This window comes from Panthera tigris, chromosome A1 (assembly GCF_018350195.1).
Source record: "Panthera tigris isolate Pti1 chromosome A1, P.tigris_Pti1_mat1.1, whole genome shotgun sequence".
Classification (NCBI taxonomy): Eukaryota; Metazoa; Chordata; class Mammalia; order Carnivora; family Felidae; genus Panthera; species Panthera tigris.
In genome coordinates, this window is record NC_056660.1 from 171,202,678 (window position 1) to 171,217,197 (window position 14,520).

A 14,520-nucleotide genomic window follows, 5' to 3' on the forward strand; every position below is an offset into this window, starting at 1 on the left:
ATTAAAATAGTGGGAGCAAGGGAGAGGAGGTGGTGCGCAGCTACAAAACAAGAATTTGGGGAATTACTCGTTCATCTGTCTTTTTCACTAGATTATGAGCTCCTTTTGGGCTACAGATAGGTTTTATTAATCTACCCTCAGCACCTGGCCTAGAACCTATCACATTGTAGGCACTACCTAGGTGTTTGCAGAATAACTTGACTATGGGTGTGCAGACGGGTTCTACTAAATCGGCTGCAGCACAGTTCAGGAAAGGCAAGTAAGTCCGGTGAACGGAGATTCGGCTTTCCAAGTAGCAAACGCACATCATACTGGACCGTGAAGAAGCGAGGGTCTGAGCGCCGCAACAACGCGCCTGCGCATTTCAGCCCCTCCTTGCTGGGTAGAAGAGCGCCGGCAATCTCGGCGCACGCAAGCGCGCTACATTCTTCCCGCCTCCAGCAAGATGGCGGAGGCCAAGTAGCGAGGGGGCGGAGTGTGGCCGCCGGAAACCCGGCCGCTGCTGGGGGGAGCTGCGGGAGAAGGCCGGGGAGCAGCGGGCCGAGGCTGGCACGATGCTGTTCCCGGGAAGTGTTGTTGGTTACTGGTGAGGAAGGTGAAGCACAGTTGCCTTCCCGGACGCCCGGCGCCCCCTATGTACGCCTGTCTGGGCTCGGGTCCGGTCGCCGTTTTGCCTGCTTCTGCACCACCCTCTACTCTCGGGTCCTGGAGCTCCGGCGGCGGCGGCGGCGGCCGTGTCCCGCAGGAGAGGAAGCGCCCAGGCGGCGTCCGTACTTCTGGCCGCGGGGCGAACGTCTGGCAGGTGAGTGAAGCGTGAGCATTGGCGTCTTTGCCCCACCGTTGCTCCAGACCCTAGCGGTGCTCGGCCCGAGTCTGCCGTTCTCTTGTCTCCACGTCCCACCCTCTCCCCGCCCCGCGCCCTCTTTCAGGCCTCCAGTTGGCCCCTGGCTTTGCAAGCCCTCCATTCTCACACAGTGGGTGGGGGTCGCGACGCCTGCCGCCCTCCGCATCTTCCCCGACTCCTGGTGAAGCTTCTCGCGTCCAAGCGGTCTCTCTTTCGCGTTAGGTGGGTGGGTCGTCGCCCCTCCTATTTTAGTCGCCTCCCCATCTTCCTGGTTTCGACCCTCTTGGCTTCCTTTAAAAGTTTAACTGTCTGGGAAGATTACCCGGTAGCCTCTCATATAGAGAGAGTTACAAAGAAAAAGCTTCACCTTGATGAGGGAGTCCTGTCCCCAGGAGAGGTGGTTTGAAGAGTTGGATTCCTTGGCCCATTGAACTGCAAAGGAGAGAATGGTGCCTGTGATGCAAATGATTGTTCATGGAAATTAATCTCTAAATCTTTGGTCTCCGAACTTTTGAGGCAGAGGCTTAAGTTTTCTAGGTCTAGTGAAAGAATTGGGAAGTGTTCGTTTTTAAAAGGAAGGCTTTGTGAATGTAAGATATGTAATGGCACAAGAAAGGTTAAGTGATTTATTCTTTTATCCAATGTTCGCTTAAATTGCCCAGTGAAGCTTTAGAATACCGTATTGTACAAGCCCTTTGTTTTATTTAGAAAGGGCTAAAATGGAGAAAAGCTTTTTAAACTAAAAACTTCTCAAATTTCTTGGATTCTCAATTGTTGTTACTACTTAACAGTCCCTGAAAGACCTGATGTTTTTTGCAAAATTCAGGCTGTGCCAGTCTCAGTTCTTTCTTTATTACTGGGGCAAGGGTACTCAGAATTAATGGTGTAAGAAACTGTCCTGAATAACATGGTACCTTGCCAGAGTTTGTAAGTGCAAACCACAGGATTGAAGTAGTAGTGGAGGAAGTTGCCATGGCTGTTTCTCCCATATTTTCCATCTTTTTGCTGTTATCTCAGCTCTGTCCTCCTGTTTGGGCTTCCTGCTCAAAGTGGCTTCCCTCCTAGCAAAAAAAGATGGCTATCAGCAGTATTCATGTGATAGCCTTCTTAATTTACTTCCATGCGGAGAACTAATTGGATAATTTCTCAAGAGCCCCCAAATTGTAAAACTGAGATTATAGATGCAAATGATAGCTTCTCCTTTGAGATTACAAATAGGTGGACCTTTTTTATTAACATTAAATTGCATAATATCATTTGTTGAAACTATGCTAGGTGCTCTCCCAGGTTATGAAAGCACAAACTATCCTTGCCCTATTGGAATTCTATACTAACAGTTAGTCTTTAATATGTGGGTTATATAATTGGCCTGACAGATTTGTTTACTTTTCATTCTACCTCATGACACATAATCTGTTTTTCCCTTTGCTGTAGACTCTGACCTTAATGAATTTCCTTTTAAATTAATTTATTTTTATTTTTATTTTTTTAATTTCCTAAATTTGGAGATGGAATTGTTTAGTTCAAAAAAAGAGGAGATATTTTTATGTTTGATTCCTGTATGGGCTAGTTCATTCATTTGTTTGTTTTAGGCCTTCATTTTTTTCTACAACTAAGGACTGCATGTTTTTAAAGGGGGTTATGTCTCAATTCTGTGCTTCTGGCTGAAGAGATCGTAGGACTAACTCCAGTCAGTGCCTCCCTGCCTCTGGCAAAATAATTCGAAGGGTTGTGTCAAAACACATCTCTGATCACAAACTGTCATTAAAATCTCTCACTCTTCCACTCTTATGGTACCTGTTTTCTGTCTCTCACACTGTCTTTATGAACCCCTCTTTGTCTCTCTATTCATCCAACCCATTAGCCTACTGCTGATTTCATTTGCCTCCCTACATAACCAGGATCTCACTGTCATCAGTTTTTACTAAGCTCTCACTGATGCCCTAGAATGCCTTATTTTCTGTAGATTTACCTTTCTAGTGCCCAGTCCAGAGTAAGCATTATCACTAGCTCTTTCGGTTTGATTCCTGACATCCTAAAGGATGCAAGAGACCCTTGTATGAGGATATAGGTTCATTTCCATACAAGTTGGTGCCCTGTTCTCTCCTGGGTTTTAAGTGCTGGTCGTGTACCTTTCTGTCTCATTTCCGGAAGGTTTTTATAGCAAATAACTTGATACCTTCCTTTCTTGAGAAAAATCTCAACTGTCTGAGGTATATTCTTTTCTATCCTCTGTATTATTTCCTTATTTACTCCTATCTCACAAAAGGAAATATTCTCCCCTCCTGATGTGTCCACAATCATCCCTCCCCATCCTTCTTTCTGTAGAACTGTCCATTATCATTCCTTCTTCAGTCTCTCCCTCTCTAGCCTATGTACATGCTTATATCTTTCTCAAGGCTGCCAAATACAGTGCTGTGTAACTCAGTAAAGCCAGTCTGAATTTTGAGCCTGCTGTGCCACTGTATTTTTTTCTTTAGTCCCAGGAGCCTAGTGTAGTAGCAAGAATATTTGACTTTTGACCCAGGTGAATCTGGGTTTGAAGTCTGTTAAAAACACTTAGTGGCTATGTGGCTGTGGGCAAGTTACTACTCAGACTCTATTCTTTATCTATAAAAGAGTGTTAAACTTAGAGTCATAATTGAAGGAGTTTAGCACATGTTAGATCTCCATCCAAGTGTTTGGTACATTATGGAGTTCCTAATAAATATAAAATATTCTCCTTTGCACTCTAACTTCCTTTACCATTTCAGCACTGAAATTGCTATTTTAAAAGTCCCCTATGATCTCCTAATCACCGCATCTATTGGCTTTCCTTCAGTCATCCTTGGTTTCCTAAAACCATATACACCACAGGAATAAGATTATCTGATTTCTTGGTTCTTCTGCATTGTATGTCCTGATTCTCTTAGATATCTGAAAGTTTTTTTTCACATTCCTGCATCGTTCTTCCCCCAAAACATAGTGATTCATATATTAGGATGCAAACTGGATTTAAAAGCAAAAAAGAGTGTATTGGCTCATGTGATTGGCAAGTGCATAGATAGAATTGGCTTCAAGAGTAGTTTGTTCATGGGCTTATGTCATTGGGGCTGAAACTCCATTTTTCTGCTATTATCTCAATTTTGTCCTACTGTTTGGGCTTTATGCTCGGACTGGCTTCCCTCCTAGTAAAAAATAAATAAATGGCTATCAGCAATGTTCATGTGATAGCCTTCTTTATTTATTTCCAAAGGTAAAGAGAAGGATTCTCTTTTCGACTAGCCTTTTCCCAAAAGTCCTAAGCTCTGTTCTGATTGAACAAATTAGAAGGATCATGCTGCCAAGTCTGTCACAATGTCTTTGTCAAGAGGGGTGGAATTATTCTAATTGGCCTAACTCATGGATGAACCTTATCTAAAATGAGGGAGAGATAACCAGTGTACTCAGGGGTCTTTGTGCTTTTCACTGTGTTTTCTGGTGGTTATATCCTGTTTTTGAAACCTTTTTTTTTTTTTTAATGTTTATTTATTTTTGAGAGAGAGAGAGAGAGAGATAGAGCGTAAGCAGGGGAGGGGCAGAGAAAGAGAGAGACGCAGAATCCGAAGCCAGCTCCAGTCTCTGAGCTGTTAGCACAGAGCTCAATGCTGGGCTCGAACTCTCGAGCAGTGAGATCATGACCTGAGCTGAAGTCGGACGCTCGACCAACTGAGCCACCCAGGTGCCCCATCCTATTTTTAATGACACAAATCATTTTTGTGTGGAATGTTTCCCAGTTCTGCAACTTGACTTCTCACCTACATTGTTAGCTATATTTCTCTTAAATGTACTACTGTAAGCTTAACTCAAACCAGTTGGAATCAAATGGAATTTGATTTTCATGTACCTATCCTCACCTAGTGTGTTTACGTGTGCATGTGTGTATATGTATTTCTCTTCCTTCTAATTTCTCTCTTCTAAACACCTTTCTCCCAGCAACCCACTCTAACCTTGGTTCTTCTCCCACTTTCAGCATCTGTCATATCTTAAATATATCTTGTATTAGTTTGGCCTCAGGTTACATAATACCCGACCAATAGTAAACAGTATTTCACATAAAAAGCCCAGAGTGGGAGGATTCCTGGTTCGTCACTGTAGCTGTACAGTGATGTTATATCCAGGATCCAGGTAGTTTTCATTTTTATCCTTAGCGTGCTCATCTTTGTGCTCATTGTGCCCTTGTCCTCTCATTGTTGTACATTGCTCTTGCTGCTCCACACATCACATTCTCACACGGCCACCAAAGATAGGAGGAAGTTTGTCTTCTCTTGATTAGGCAAGTAAACCTTTCACAGAAACCCTGTGTACGATGTCATCTTGGCACATTTAGACCCTACTTGCAAGGGGGCTGGAAAATACATTAGCTGGCATTTCAGTCTAAGAGGAAGTTAGGAAGGTAACCAACAAGATCGGTGACATATCTTGATAATATTTTATGGAGAAGTAAGTTTAAATAAATAAGAATTTTCCGATAGTAGGAGCAAACTTATAGCACTGCAAGGGTTGATATAAGCTATATGTAGGATAGTCATAAATAACTGATTAAAATCTGATTATGTAAAATTAAGCTATTTGAGTGGTATATCCCAGTTATTCTAAGGTTGATGTTAAGTACATTTATGCATAGATGGTGGAACCACTGTGAGAAATGGGTACATATAGAACTCTTAGGAAATAGGTTTGTATTTCCCCTTGGGGGTGGGAAGCATTTGGAAATACATGGGGACATTTTTGGTTGTCACAATGATTTTGAACTTCTACTGACAATTAGTGGATAGAGATCAGATATACTAGAAGTCCTGTGATGTTTGCCCACAAAACAGGATTCATCCCTTCATATATCCAATAGTGGCCTTATACCTTGAAATATACTTTGCTTTTTGAAAGAATTGGTAAACATTCATCTGTATTCTTATATTGCAAGTGACAGAAAATCACATTCAAACTGCTTAAACAATAAAGGGAATGATTAGATCTTGTAATTAAACTTTATCTAAGGCTTTATCCTGCCTGAAACCATCAAGGACTTGGCTCAGTTTCTCTGTGATTTGTTCTGCTCTGTCATTCCTCTTGTTTTGGTTTCATTCTCAGGCTAGCACATGGCAGCACATTACTGGAGCACTGTCAGACTTAAAACCCTCATTTCACATATAAAGTAAATTGGAGAATACTTTTTGCAAGTATTTGTTGAGTATCATCATTACTAAAACCTTCCCTAAAGAACCCCCCAAAGTTGATTATTTCCCCTGTTGTGCTATAATTTTTTAATCTATATTTGTATCTCTATTGTATGTCATATTCTATAAGTATTGTTTTTCTATGTCTCATGCATTACCTTGTGTTAATTATTTTTGTATTCTTAATGTCTAGAATATTCTCACTTAGAGGTATACAATAACTGTTTATGGAAAGAATCAGTGAATGACATAGGAAGGAAGGATGTGGGAAGAGACAGAATTATAAGAAGGCCCCATCCCTTAGTTGTTATTGAATCTGGAATTACGTGCATTGTACTCCTTCTACCACCAAAGCAGGTATATAATGCTCTTGTGATTAATAGTGTGTAAAATCATTTGAAAGCCTTACTAAATTCTAGTAGTGTTTTTTCATTATTTTCTCAACAAAACTAAAAGCAGTAACTATCATTCATCCAATAAATATTTTGGAAAGTCTGCTATGTGCATGTAGTGTAGTAACAATGGTGAACAAAACCTAACCTGTGTTCTGAGTGTGAATGTTAGGGATGCAGTTAATAAACATTATCCATGTGAACACACAGACACATGAGGTAGTTAATAGGCTTTGACATAAATAAAGAAGGTTCAGTGGATAATAGAGTAACAGGGGGCGCCTGGGTATTTCAGTCAGTTAAGTGTCCGACTTTAGCTTAGGTCGTGATCTCATGGTTCTTGGGTTCCAGCCCTGCCTCAGGCTCTGTGCTGACAGCTCAGAGCCAGGGGCCTGCTTCAGATTCTGTGTCTCCCTCTCTCTCTGAGCCTCCCCCGCGCTCACTCTCACGTGTGTGCGCGCGCTCTCTCTCTCTCTCTCTCAAAAATAAATAAACATTAAAATTTTTTTTTTTTAATTTTTTTTTTTTCAACGTTTTTTATTTATTTTTGGCACAGAGAGAGACAGAGCATGAACGGGGGAGGGGCAGAGAGAGAGGGAGACACAGAATCGGAAACAGGCTCCAGTCTCTGAGCCATCAGCCCAGAGCCTGACGCGGGGCTCGAACTCACGGACCGCGAGATCGTGACCTGGCTGAAGTCGGACGCTTAGCCGACTGCTAAAATTTTTTTTAAAGAGTAACAGGATGCTACCTTAGATAGGTTGGTGAGAGAAGGGCTTTTTGAGAAGCCTTTGAGCTAAGAGACCTGAAGGAAGTGATGGAGTAAGCCTTGGAGCTAACTGAGGGAAAATGTTTAGAGGGAGCAGTAAGCACCTTCTGAATGGAAATGTGTTTGGCATATTGGAAGAACAACATTCCAGCAGTGTGGCTGGAATAGAGCCAGTGAAGGGGAGAGTGGTAGGACAGGCAGAGGCTAGATCAGGTAGGGCATTGAAGGTCATGGAAAGACTGGATTTTACTCTGGGTGAAATGGTAATCATTGAAGGGTTTAAGCATGGGAATATCCAGATTTGACTTGTTATTTTGGAGGATTACTCTGACTACATGGTGAAAATTGATTGTATGAGGCAAAAATGGAAGCAGGAAAACCAGTTAGGAAAATAATTTAGGTTGGAAATACGCTGCTTGGAGAAGCAGCCCCTTTAATGGTAGAGGAGCAATGAAATGTTCAGATTTTTTTTTTTTAATTTTTTTTTTTTAACATTTATTTATTCTTGAGACAGAGAGAGACAGAGCATGAAAGGGGGAGGGGCAGAGAGAGAGGGAGACACAGAATCGGAAGCAGGCTCCAGGCTCTGAGCCATCAGCCCAGAGCCTGACGTGGGGCTCGAACTCGCGGCCGCGAGATCGTGACCTGAGCTGAAGTCGGACGCTTAACCAACTGAGCCACCCAGGTGCCCCAGAAATGTTCAGATTTGATACACTTAGAAAGCAGAGTAATTAGGGGGGCTGGGTGGTTCATTTAGTTGGTGTCTGACTCTAGATTTCAGCTCAAGTCGTGATCCTAGTGTCATGGTTTCGAGCCCCATGTCGGGTTCCGTGCTGAGCATGGAGCCTGTTTGGAATTCTCTCACCCCCCCTCTGCCCCTCTCCCCTGCTTGCACATGTGCGTACTCTCTCTCAAATAAAATTTTTTTAAAAAGTAGAGTATTTAGGATTTACTGATGGATTAGATGTGGAGTATGAGGGAAAGAGAAGTAAAGGATGACTCCCAAGTTTTTCAACATGACCAACTGGGGAAAGGTGGCACATTTTACTGAGATGGGGGCTATGGGGCAGGGGTAGGGGTAGGTTTGGAGATGTAAATCAATTTTGTTTTGAATGTGGCTATGTTTGAGATACCTATCAGATAGTATTCAAGTGAATACATTGAATAGGCATGTATATGAGGAGTTTAAGGAAGAGGTAGAAATTATCAGTGTATAGGTGGTATTTAGGGCCCTGGCACCAGGTATCACCTAAGGAATGAGAATGAGATTTATGGAACCTTTTAATACTAAAAATGTTTCTTATATCAAAGATTGGGAGCCACTGTGTTGAATAGTAATAGTTACAACATTCAGAGTCTGGAAAGGATAATGAGTAAATTCTCTAAGAAAGAGGCAGGACTTGACCTGGACTTCAAAGAATGGATAGGGTAGAAGAGGCTTTTTCCTTCTCTCATGCCAAGTACAGTACTTGTAGTACTGTAGTAGCATGTAGTGAGCAGTCTATAGGTGCTGGTGAATGAACAAAAGGCACTTAGGCTCAGAAGCAGCTGGAGCAGAGGTTTGGTAGCAAGGAAGCCTAAAGTGTTTTAAAAGAAATTCAGAGAACTAGAGAAGAAAAGTTTGTTCTGGGAAAGAGTGAAAAGTAAGATTGGGTAGTTCAAAGCTTAAATTGTAAAATGACAGTTATATTTAACCCTAACAGATTTCAAGTCTGTTTCTGTTGTTTGTGCAGTGCCTTTAGTGTCTGGCCTCTAATAGATGCTCAGTAAATATTGAAAAAGTGAATATGGAATTCCCAAATGAAGGATTTATATCTACTGTGTTCTTTTCTTCTCGTTAAAGTATGCTGGAATGCAAACTATGTTAAGTGATACAGGGTTAACCTTAACGTTTGCTTCAATTATTATTTCTAATGATAAGCATTAAACATTTATATTTTATGATTGATAACAAATTACTTGAGACATACCTCACAACTGGTCAGAAAATACCAGTGGATTGGCAAAACTGAAGTTGAAAATGAGGAGCCGTGACCATCTTTTATTCAGAGATTAACAGTTATTTTGTTCTTATGGAAATGACTGATTGAAGCCTGTTAATAGATCATTTTCTTTTTTAGCTGTCAAGGAGCAAACTGGTTTAGAATTATGGCCAGAAAATTGGACATGATATATCTGTGGTGATCTAATTTTTAAGGTTATATGATTTGAAACACTAGTTATAATTAGAAATTATTATAAATAGCAAATTATAGGCTTGCACAGTTTAACTGTTAGAAAATAATTTACCTGATTAATATCATACTGAAATTAAAATTGAAATTTTAGTTACATTTTGAAGTAATTAAAAAATAGGATACATTAGGTTTGTGATTATTTTCTTCAGTTCTTGTGTACCACATTATTAAAGCTTTATATAGTCATTAAAGGAAATTCAGGAAGTAAACTAAAAAGTAAAGATAACATCCATAAGCTCATCATATAAAGAAAACCAGTATAGTTTTTGTCTCCCCCAACCCCTCTCTCCCTCCTTCTCATTTTGTTTTTTTTTCTGTGCCTATGACATTCCCACCCCACCCCCCCGTTTAGTCATGGTACAAATGTATGTGTGTATATATTTCCAGTTTTAAAAAATTAGGTTATTTGCATTTCTTAGACTATTTTGTAAATTGTATTTTTATTGACTGCATAATAATCCCATTGTAAGAATTCTTTTTCTTAACTGTTCCCTGTAGTTATTTAGTCATTTTCCATTTTATTTTCATGTGTGCAGTGAACATCTTAGCACATTATGAATTTCTTTTTATCTTGGCCATTTCCCTTAAGATGAGTTCATAGATAATGGAGTTACTAGATGATAAGCTGCAAACATCTTTAAGGTTAATAACGCATGTTGCCAGTTTGTACAATGTCTTATAGGCCCAATAAATGTTAATTGGTTGGAAATTAATCATAATGGGAGGGAAATTAAGACCTACAGAGTTCCTGACCTTTAGTGACAGTCTTAAATCAGCCTTTTGTTCATCTCCAAGTATTTCTTTGTTTTTTTTCCTATAACATATATTCTAGATTATATATAAAACATAAAATGAAGAACTTAGTGTGTTATTGTACACACAAAGTTATTACCCAGGTCAAAAAATAAAACACTGCGTCATCCTAGGGCTGCTCTCCCTGTCTTGTTCCTCATCTCAGAGAGAAAGCATTTAACATTTCACTCCCAAGTGCATTGGCCGAAACTTTGTTTTTTGTTATTTTGTTTTTATTTAAACTTCTATCATACTAATGAAGTTCCCTGCTCAAAATCAATCTTCAGAAATCTGTTGCATTTCTATACACCAATAATGAAGCAGCAGAAAGGGAAATTAAGAAAACAATACCATTTATATTGAATCAAAAATAACAAGACATCTAGGAATAAACCTAACCAAAGAGGTGAAAGACCTGTACTGAAAACTATAAAACACTGATGAAAGAAATTGAAGACGACACAAAGAAATGGAAAGACATGGGAATGCAAGCTGATGCAGCCACTCTGGAAAACAGTATGGAGGTTCCTCAAAAAAACTAAAAATATAACTACCCTACGACCCAGCAATTGCACTACTAGGCATTTATCCAAGGGATAGAGGTGTGCTGTTTCAAAGGGACACATGCACCCCAATGTTTATAGCAGCACTATCAATGATAGCCAAAGTATGGAAAGAGCCCCAATGTCCATCAATGGATGAATGGATAAAGATGTGGCATATACATACAGTGGAGTATTACTCGGCACTCAAAAAGAATGAAATCTTGCCATTTGCAACTACGTGGATGGAACTGGAGAGTATTATGCTAAGTGAAATTAGTCAGAGAAAGACAAATATCATATGACTTCATTCATCTGAGGAATTTAAGAGACAAAACAGATGAACATAAGGGAAGGGAAACAAAAATAATATAAAAACAGGGAGGGGGACAAAACAGAAGAGACTCATAAATATGGAGAACAAACAGAAGGTTATTGGAGGGGTTGTGAGGGTGGGGGGTTGGGCTAAATGGGTAAGGGGCACTAAGGAATCTCTTCCTGAGATCAGTGTTGCACTATATGCTAACTAATTTGGATGTAAATTTTAGAAAAATAAAAAATAAAATAAAATAAAATAAAATAAAATAAAATAAAATAAAAAGAAATACATAAAAAAAAGGAGGAAGAGGAGAGAGAAGGAGGAGGAAAGAAGGATAAATGACTGGAACAATAACAGCCACAAATAATGATTTTTCCAGTTCAATCATATTCATTGAGCTTTTAAATATAACAAAATAACATACCTGTATGTTTTATTTTTTCAAATATTGAATAAATAAAATAGTATAAATTAAAAAAAAGAAATGGAAAGACATTCCATGCTCATAGATTGGAAGAACAAATATTGTTAAAATGTCTATACAAGCCAAAACAATTTACAGATTTAATGCAGTCCCTATCCAAATACCAATAGCATTTTTCACAGAACTAGAACACATAATCCTAAAATTTGTATGGAACTACAAAAGAACCCAAGTAGCCAAAGCAATCTTGAAAAAGAAAAGCTGGAGGCATCATAATTTGGACTTCCAAGTTATATTACAAAGCTGTAGTAATCAAAATAGTATGGCACAAGCATATCTATGTAGATCAGTGGAGCAGAATAGAAAAGACAGAAATGAACCCACAATTATATGGTGAATTACTCTTCAACAAAACAGGAAAGAATATGCAACAGGCAAAAGACAGTCTCTTCAACAAATAGTGTTGGGAAAACTGGACAGCAACATGCAAAAGAATGAAATGGAGCCACTTTCTTACACCATCCACAAAATAAATTCAAAATGGATGAAGGACATAAATGTGAGACCTGAAACCATAAAATACTAGAAAAGAGCACAGGCAGTTAATTTCTCTGCCGTCAACCATAGCAACTTCTTTCTAGATAGGTCTCCTGACACAAGGGAAACAAAAGCAAAAATAAACTATTGGGACTGCATCAAAATAAAAAGTGTCTGCACAGTGAAGGAAAGAATCAACAAAACTAAAAGACAACCAACTGAATGGGAAAATATATTTGCAAATGACCTATGTGATAAGGATTAGTATCCAGTATACATAAAGAACTTATACAACTCAACATCCAAATAATCCAATGAAAAAATGGGCAGAAGACATGAACAGATATTTCTCCAAGAAGACATCCAGGTAACCAACATGAAAAGATGCCCATCATCACTTACTATCAGGGAAATGCAAATCAAAACTACAATGGGATATCACCTCACACCCGTCACAATAGTTAAATCACAAGAAACAATAGCTGTTGGTGAGAATGTAGAGAAAAAGGAACCCTCCCGCACTGTTGGTGGAAAAGCAAACTGGTGTATCCACTGTGGAAGACAGTATGGAGGTTCCTCAAAAAGTTAAAAGTAGAACTACCCTCCAATCCAGCAGTTGCACTGCTGGGTATTTATCCAAAGAATACAAAAACACTAATTCAAAGGGATACATGTACCCTTATGTTTATAGCAGCATTATTTAAAATAGCCAAGATATGGAAACAGCCCACTGATGGATAAGAAAGTAGTATATATACAATGAAATGTTATTCAGCCTTTAAAAAGAATGAAATATGGGGCACCTGGGTGGCTATGTATACGACTCTCAGTTTCAACTCAAATCATGATCTCATGATTTGGTGAGTTCGAGCCCCACATTGGGCTCTGTGTTGACAGTGTAGACCCTGCTTGTGATTTTCTCTCCCCCCTCCCCTGCTCGCTCTATGTCTCTCTCAAAATAAATAAACTTTAAAAAAATTATAAAATAAAGAATGAAATCTTGCCATTTGCAATGACGTGGATGGGTCTAGAGAGTATAATGCTAAGTAAAACAAGTCAGAGAAAGATAAATAACCATATAATTTCACTCATGTGGAATTTAAGAAACAAAACAAATGGGCAAAGGGGGAAAAAACGAGAGATAAGCCAAGAGACAGACTCTTACCTATAGAGAACCAGCTGATGGTTACCAGAGGGGAGGTGAGTGGGAGGGAGATGAAATAGGTGACAGGGATTAAGAAGTGCATTTGTCAAGATAAGCACTGGGTGATTAAAACTTAAAAAAAGTTCTCTGTTGTGTCTTGTTTACTAACAATTTTGTGTTCTGTTTGTTTGAATTTAATGCTTTTTTTTTTGTAGCTTTTCATTACCATATGAACTTAATATATTGAATTATATTTTATTTAACTGTTAAACCTAATCTGATACCTGGGATAAACCTAATTTGGTTTTACTATATTATCTTTTAAAATTACTGCTGGGTTCAGTTTATTAATATTTTGTTTGGGAGTTTACATCAGTGTTCATAAATGAGATGGCCCATATTCTTGTTAAGATTTGAAATCAATGTTATGCTATGCTAGCCTCATAAAGTGAACTGACCCTTATTTTCTATTCTAGAAAAGTTTGTGTTTGATTGGAATTATCTTTCCTCAAATTTTTGCTACAATCTGGCAGAGAAGCCATCTGGGCTGGGAATTTTCTTTGTGGATAGATTTTTTTTTATTTTTATTTTTTAATATTTATTCATTTATGAGAGACAGAGAGCGCAAGCAGGGTAGGGGTAGAGAGAGGGAGACACAGAATTGAAGCAGGCTCCAGGCTCTGAACTGTCAGCACAGAGCCCGACGTGGGGCTCAAACTGACGGACTGCAAGATCATGACCTGAGCCGAAGTCGGATGCTTACCCGACTGAGCCACCCAGGCGCCCCTTGCTGATCCTTTTTATTGCATGTTTGTGTTCTGCTGAACTGATTTCTTTTTTCTTTTCTTTTTTTTCTTTTCTTTTCTTTTCTAATCTTTTTTCTTCTCTTTTCTTTTCATGTTTATTTCTTTTGGGGAGAGAGAGAGAGATAGAATGAGCAGGGGAGGGGTAGAGAGAGGGGGACACAGAATCCCAAGCAGGCTCCAGACTCTGAGCTGCCAGCACAGAGTCTGTTGCGGAGCTCAAACCCTCGAACCGCAAGACCATGACCTGAGACCATGACCTGAGCCGAAGTCAGAAGCTTAACCCACTGAGCCACCCAGGCACCCCTTGCTGATCCTTTTTATTGTATGTTTGTGTTCTGTTGAACTGATTTCTTTTTTCTTCTCTTCTCTTCTCTTTTCTTATCTTTTCATGTTTGTTTGTTTTGGAGAGATAGAGAGATAGAGAGAATGAGCAGGGGAGGGGTAGAAAGAGGGAGACACAGAATCCGAAGCAGACTCCAGGCTCTGAGCTGCCAGTACAGAGCCTGCCGCGGAGCTCAA

General features: G+C 39.5%; 1 protein-coding gene across 4 annotated transcripts in view; it reads left to right on the forward strand.

The window, feature by feature from the left end:
• Window positions 1–468: 468 nt before the first annotated feature.
• The window catches only part of APC (APC regulator of WNT signaling pathway), a 149,510-nt gene continuing 135,458 nt past the window's right edge, over window positions 469–14,520 (forward strand). For all 4 annotated transcript variants that reach the window (XM_042991281.1, XM_042991296.1, XM_042991299.1 and 1 more), the window contains exon 1: window positions 469–802. The gene's annotated coding sequence lies outside the window, so the exon portion shown is untranslated. The remainder of the gene's footprint in view (window positions 803–14,520) is intronic.